Source organism: Limulus polyphemus, unplaced genomic scaffold (genome assembly GCF_000517525.1).
Source record: "Limulus polyphemus unplaced genomic scaffold, Limulus_polyphemus-2.1.2 Scaffold6439, whole genome shotgun sequence".
Taxonomy (NCBI): Eukaryota; Metazoa; Arthropoda; class Merostomata; order Xiphosura; family Limulidae; genus Limulus; species Limulus polyphemus.
Window position 1 is genome coordinate 24,523 of NW_013672049.1, and position 8,082 is coordinate 32,604.

The 8,082-nt window shown below is 33.0% G+C and overlaps 1 protein-coding gene across 1 annotated transcript in view; it reads right to left on the reverse strand.

The window, feature by feature from the left end:
* LOC111089494 overlaps positions 1 to 6,886 on the reverse strand; it is a 30,413-nt gene extending 23,527 nt beyond the window's left edge. Inside the window, exons 1-2 of the mRNA XM_022402116.1 lie at positions 6,882 to 6,886; positions 5,664 to 5,669 (exon numbers count right to left, since the gene is read on the reverse strand). The gene's annotated coding sequence lies outside the window, so the exon portion shown is untranslated. The remainder of the gene's footprint in view (positions 1 to 5,663; positions 5,670 to 6,881) is intronic.
* Positions 6,887 to 8,082: the final 1,196 nt, after the last annotated feature.

An 8,082-nucleotide genomic window follows, 5' to 3' on the forward strand; every position in this document is an offset into this window, starting at 1 on the left:
AATCAAATTAAACAGAACATATTCAGTAATATGAACACGATAATTCTCTAAACCGTTATCAAGAACTGAATGTAAAAGTTGAAATCTTAAACAATACGAAACACTAAACGAGCACGTAAACTATAAATACAACAAATATTCTTTTGAAATCAGCGTATATTGACAGACCTCACCACACGAATTCCAAAACCTCTAAAAGTAAATAAAGACCTCATCGTCTTACTTTCTTCTGAGTCTTTGTTGTAACAGAAACCATCAACTAATTAAACATTAACCGGCACTGCCTAGAAGTAAATAAATAACAGAAAACTCCATATTAACCACTACTCTCTAGAGGACAATATGTAACAGAAAACTCCATATTAACCACCACTCTCTAGAGGACAACATGTAACAGAAATCTCCATATTAACCACTACTCTCCATAGAACAATATGTAACAGAAAACTCAACATTAACCACCACTCTCTAGAGGACTCAACATTAACCACCAATCTCAAGAGGACAATATGTAACAGAAAACTCCATGTTACATACTGTCCTCTAGAGAGTGGTGGTTAATGTTGAGTTTTCTGTTATATACTGTCCTCTAGAGAGTGTTGGTTAATGTTGAGTTTGCTGTTACATATTGTCCTCTAGAGAGTGGTGGTTAATGTTGAGTTTTCTGTTACATACTGTCCTCTAGAGAGTGGTGGTTAATGTTGAGTTTTCTGTTACATATTGTCCTCTAGAGAGTGGTGGTTAATAAGAAAACTCAACATTAACCACCACTCTCTAGAGGACAACATGTAACAGAAATCTCCATATTAACCACTACTCTCCATAGAACAATATGTAACAGAAAACTCAACATTAACCAACACTCTCTAGAGGACAGTATATAACGGAAACTCAACATTAACCAACACTCTCTAGAGGACAGTATATAACGGAAACTCAACATTAACCACCATTCTCTAGAAGACAATATATAACAGAAAACTCAACATTAACCACCACTCTCTAAAGGACAATATGTAACAGAAAACTCCATATTAACCACCATTCTCTAGAGGACAATATATAACAGAAAACTCAACAGTTAACCACTACTCTCTAAGAGACAATATGTAACAGAAAACTCCATATTAACCACCATTCTCTAGAGGACAATATATAACAGAAAACTCAACATTAACCACCATTCTCTAGAAGACAATATGTAACAGAAAACTCCATATTAACCACCATTCTCTAGAGGACAGTATGTAACAGAAAACTCCATATTAACCACTACTCTCTAGAGGACAGTATGTAACAGAAAACTCCATATTAACCACCATTCTCTAGAGGACAATATATAACAGAAAACTCAACATTAACCACCACTCTCTAAAGGACAATATGTAACAGAAAACTCAAAAGTAACCACAAAATTAATCAGGACTACATGTACAAACAACAATAGAAACAAACAAATCTTCACAACAATATAAACAGGGCTACATGTACAAACAACAATAGAAACAAGCAAATCTTCGCAACAATATAAACAAGGCTACATGCACAAACAACAATAGAAAGATGCAAATCTTCACAACAATATAAACAGGGCTACAGTACATGTGCAAGCAACAACAGACACACACAAATTTACATAAACAGGGCTTTATCCTCTGAGTTTTGTTTTTATTTCTTATTTAAAACATGTTACGAAGTACCACTTTCGTTAACCTGAGGTTTGTCAGTCCTCAACGGGAATTTGTGTTACTCTAAGATGTTAGTGGCCAACGAAACGAACACAAGTAAAAATGTACTCTGACGTCGTTGTCCTTCATACTCTGCAAAAAACCTGTTCCGTGTGTGTTTCGCATCCTCTTGTGCCGGAAGGTCAGTGGAACGTGAGCAAACCATGTGACCTGCAGCAAGAAAATAGTGACTTAATGAACTAACAATTAGACCTCTTAACCCTAGAGGTGAAAAGCTTGCAGTACAAATGCAGAAAGGGTTAGTTGCGCCCTCTATAGAGTGTATACTAGTATGACCTAAATACCAGTGAAAATGAAGTTTATTTTTATCGATGTAGTAATAGCTCTTTCTAGATATATACATCATAAACAAGTTTTTATATATTTTTTGTCACCTAGGCTTTAGCAATAATTTCAGTTAAATATCTTTATACAAACGCTTCACTAATTTCTCTTTAAAATTCCAAGATTATTATCAATGTTTTAAACCGCAAGTTATCGAACCGTATACAATAGCTAAACAACCTTTCTCTCGGAAATGTAAACAATAGCAGACTGTTAGAAACAAAGAATAAGAAACGTCAAAATATCTTGCTTCGTGTTTTGGACTTAAGTCTTTCGCTATGAGAAAAAACCAGCAATAGAGTGTGGATGGTAGCCAAATCCAAAGTTGAATCATCGTGAACTACAAATGATAACTTAAAATTCATGAACTACAATTAATAATTTAAAACTTCATGAACTAAAAATGATAACTTAAAATTCATGAACTACAATTAATAATTTAAAACTTCATGAACTAAAAACGATAACTTAAAACAACATGAACTACAAGTTGAAGATTAAAACAACATGAACTACAAATGATAACTTAAAACAATATAAACTACACATAGTAATAACCTAAAAGGTCTTAAACTACATATAGTAATTTAAAACCTAATGGAAAACAAATAGTAACTTAAAACTAATAGTCTGGAAATTATATTTCAACTATGGTACCATACAGACTACTAATGATTTGAAAGTAGGTTAGCATTATCTGAGTAGCATATATATATATTAACTGAACAACGTACGTCAACCATAGTGCCTGTAAGATAACACTAGCTGAATAACATGCATCAAATATAGTACCAGTTACTTAACACTAGCTGAACAACGTGCATAAACTATAATACCTGTAAGTTAACACTAGCTGAACAACATACATAAACTATAGTACCAGTTACTTAATACTAGCTGAACAACATGCATAAACTATAGTACCTGTAAGTTAATACTAATTAAATAACTTACATCAACTGTAGTACCAGTTACTTAATACTAGCTGAACAACATGCATAAACTATAGTACCTGTAAGTTAATACTAATTAAATAACTTACATCAACTGTAGTACCAGTTACTTAACACTAGCTGAACAATATGCATAAACTATAGTACCTGTAAGTTAACACTAATTAAATAACTTACATCAACTATAGTACCTGTAAATTAACATAGCTGAACAACATGCATAAACTATAGTACCTGTAAGTTAACACTAATTAAATAAGTTACATCAACTATAGTACCTGTAAACTAACATAGCTGAACAACATATATAAACAAGAATAATTTTTTGTTTTGTTTTCTAGTTAACCGCGAAGTTACAGAATAGCTATCTGTGTTGTGTCTTCGGATAAAGTCTTGAGCCGCTAGGAGGCTAGAATGAATGGCTGAATGGCTAGGCTAATGATCGATCTGTCATTATAATGCTTTTTAGGTAACAGAAATTGTTTAATTACTCTAACAAAGGGTGATTTCAGCATTCGGTTTACCCTTCTAGGACTAACGAACAGGGAAACTGCAAGTTATCCTATTTACTGTATGAGGAAAATATTGTGAAATAATACTTCTGTTTGACATACTTCGAGTTCTGATGTAACGAACACTACCCAAACATTAGGTTATGTGTTAAAGTTTTATATAGTAACGTACACTACCCAAACATTAGGTTATGTGTTAAAGTTTTATATAGTAACGTACACTACCTAAACATTAGGTTAAGTGTTAAAGTTTTATATAGTAACGTACACTACCGAAACATAAGGTTATGTGTGAAAGTTTTATATAGTAACGTACACTACCGAAACATAAGGTTATGTGTGAAAGTTTTATATAGTAACGTACACTACCCAAACATTAGGTTATGTGTTAAAGTTTTAACATCTTCCACTCTATCAGTTTAATCATGTTTCCTCCTTATTTTACACATTAATATCACACTTTATATTACACATTAATATCACATTAATATCACACTTTATATTACACATTAATATCACATTAATATCACACTTTATATTACACATTAATATCACACTTTATATTACACATTAATATCACACTTTATATTACACATTAAAAGTGCCACTACTCTATAAATAGTACAATCTAGCAGTTATATTGGTTAGAAACACACAAACAGTTTGTTTGTAGTTAAGTACAAAGCTACACAAAGGGCTATCTGTGATCTGCCCATAACGGGTATCGAAACCAGGTTTTTAGCATTGTAAACTCGCAGACATACCGCTGTGCCACTGGGAGGGGGGACACAAACAGAAACGCGTTTTCGTTTACCGGGTGTCAGAGATTATATATTTTGAAGCCCAGATATCTGCCCTTGATTAAACGCCACCAATCGACACTTAACTGAACTTTGTTTTAATAATGTAATTACTTACCCTGTAGTGTTTCTAATGATGCTACAAGCTACTAATAAAACGATATGACGCCACTCTTTGAAATACTGCTACTTCGTAACAATTTGTAAAACACTGCTCTTCTCACAACTCTTGGTTTCTAACAATGTGTACAATAAGACACTGCTCTTCTCACAACTCTTGGTTTCTAACAATGTGTACAATAAGACACTGCTCTTCTCACAACTCCAGGTTTCTAACAATGTGTACAATAAGACACTGCTCTTCTCACAACTCTTGGTTTCTAACAATGTGTACAATAAGACACTACTCTTCTCACAACTCTTGGTTTCTAACAATGTGTACAATAAGACACTGCTCTTCTCACAACTCTTGGTTTCTAATAATGTGTACAATAAGACACTGCTCTTCTCACAACTCTTGGTTTCTAACAATGTGTACAATAAGACACTGCTCTTCTCACAACTCCAGGTTTCTAACAATATAATAAGATACTACTGTTCTCAACTCAAGGTTTCTAACAATATAATAACACACTGCTGTTCACAACTCCGGTTTTCTAACAATATAATAAGATACTACTGTTCTCAACTCAAGGTTTCTAACAATATAATAACACACTGCTGTTCTCACAACTCCAAGTTTCTAACAATATAATAATACACTACTGTTCACAACTCCGGCTTTCTAACAATATAATAAGATACTACTGTTCTCAACTCCAGGTTTCTAACAATATAATAACACACTACTGTTCACAACTCCGGCTTTCTAACAATATAATAAGATACTACTGTTCTCAACTCCAGGTTTATAACAATATAATAAGACACTACTGTTCTCAACTCCGAGTTTCTAACAATATAATAAGACACTGCTCTTATCACAACTCCGGGTTTCTAACAATATAACAAGACACTGCTGTTCTCAACTCCGAGTTTCTAACAATATAATAAGACACTGCTCTTCTAGCAACTCTCCAGGTTTCTAACAATATAACAAGACACTGCTGTTCTCAACTCCGAGTTTCTAACAATATAATAAGACACTGCTCTTCTAGCAACTCTCCAGGTTTCTAACAATATAATAACACACTACTGTTCACAACTCCGGCTTTCTAACAATATAATAAGATACTACTGTTCTCAACTCCAGGTCTATAACAATATAATAAGACACTACTGTTCTCAACTCCGGGTTTCTAACAATACAATAAGACACTGCTCTTCTCGCAACTCCGGGTTTCTAACAATATAATAAGATACTACTGTTCTCAACTCCAGGTGTATAACAATATAATAAGACACTACTGTTCTCAACTCCGAGTTTCTAACAATATAATAAGACACTGCTCTTCTCACAACTCCGAGTTTCTAACAATATAATAAAACACTGCTCTTCTCACAACTCCGGGTTTCTAACAATGTACAACATACGATTCGTTTTCTCTAATGATACATTGATTCTCTCACAACTCCAGGTGTATAACAATATAATAAGACACTGCTCTTCTCACAACTCCGGGTTTCTAACAATATAATAAGACACTGCTCTTCTCACAACTCCGGGTTTCTAACAATATAATAAGACACTGCTCTTCTCACAACTCCGGGTTTCTAACAATATAATAAGACACTACTGTTCACAACTCCGGGTTTCTAACAATGTACAACATACGATTCGTTTTCTCTAATGATACATTGATTCTCTCTCAGCTCCTGCGATTCTGATTTGTGTTTTTACGTTCTGTAAGCCACTTCCTCATCCAAACAAACCTCTTTTCTCATCCCTCTACCATTTTCATAGGCTGATGTAGGTCAAGCGTGCCACGTGCCACGTGGGAGTCACATTGGTCGACAAGACAACAGTACATAATATATAGAAAATTGCTCAAAGATGTATTCAAATTGCCAGTCTTCCAATAACGCTTAGTCTGTAGATCCAAATGGAGGGGGGCGTCTGCCCCTGACACGGTGGTTCCCGAACAGCAGAGTAATATTCTAAAAGCTGACATCACCACTTTTGTTTGCTGCCTACTGTTGGTTTCGTAACCACATTAATTCGGACAGAAAAGTCGTGACAAGATTTTTCTACCCTACAATTCCGTAAATTACACAGAACCATGAAGATAACGTGGAAAACAAATTTGCTTTGTGCAATTTCTCTGTGGAAACGGTTTGTCAGCATTAGACTTATTAAACTTTACAAAATATATATTACTTGTGTACTCTAGAAGAAAAACATCGAACCAAACATACAGCTGAATATTTCAGAAAAACAAAGTAATGAATCAGTTAGGAGAATATAGATTTTTAAAAATGTATGATAATGAATTTATTAGTGGACTTAGAATATAAAGATAAACATAGAACTCTTTATTTATTTATAAGATTCTACTTACCTTGTTTAATATGTTATATATATAAATAATTCACTTATTCAAGTACTGTTATTTGTTTGGTTGTATGTAAGTATTGTTCACAATAAAACTTTAATATTTACCGCTTGTTTCTTAACAAACGATTACTTCAAGGTATTTATTATTGTAATTGTTATTAATCCTGTGTTTAGATATAACTTTATATAAACATTGTTTACAATACAACTTTACTGCTTGTTTCTTAACAAACGATTACTTCACGGTATTTATTATTGTAATTGTTATTAATCTTATGTTTAGATATAACTTTATATAAACATTGTTTACAATACAACTTTACTGCTTGTTTCTTAACAAAGGATTACTTCACGGTATTTATTATTGTGGTTTTAGTTATATATCTTATACATCCTTGTTTTTCCTGATCTGTTACTAACTATATTGTTTACACGGCTGTTTCTCCTGAAGTGATATTTACTGTATCTTATAAATCATTGTTCTTTCTGATCGTTTATAATTGTATTGTTTAGACGGTTGGTTCTCCTGAACTGATATTAACTGTACTTTATAAGCTGTCGTTTTGCTTGAAATGTTAAACATGTTGTAACACCCTCTGTGTGAACTGTTGAGAGTGACAAGGGCGTTAATAGTTAACGTTCATTAACCCTAAAACCTGCTCTAATTTCTAGAATATTACTTAACATAGTTTGTTAATTTACAAGATAATGTTAAGTAAAGAAAAGTGTTCCAGCACCAACAAAAGTAAAGGTGCTTTATTCGTCTTGTACAAATTATGCAGGAATAATCAACGAAAATCAAATAGCTTTTTGGTTGACAAACATCAAGTAATAATTTTGAACACCAGAGTCTTAAAAACTTTTGTTTCTTCTGTCTTCATTCTCCTGAAATGTTGTATATCAGGATTTTAGTACACGTTATATCTTTTGTATAGTTTCTCCTGAAATGTTGTATATCAGGACATTAGTAAACATCATATCCTTTGTATAGTTTCTCCTGAAATGTTGGATATCAGGACTTTAGTATACATTATATCCTTTGTGTAGTTTCTCCTGAAATGTTGGATATGGGGACTTTAGTAAACATTATGTCTTTTGTATAGTTTCTCCTGAAATGTTGGATATGGGGACTTTAGTAAACATTATGTCTTTTGTATAGTTTCTCCTGAAATGTTGGATATCAGGACTTAGTAAACATTATATCCTTTGTATAGTTTCTCCTGAAATGTCGTATATCAGGATTTTAGTACA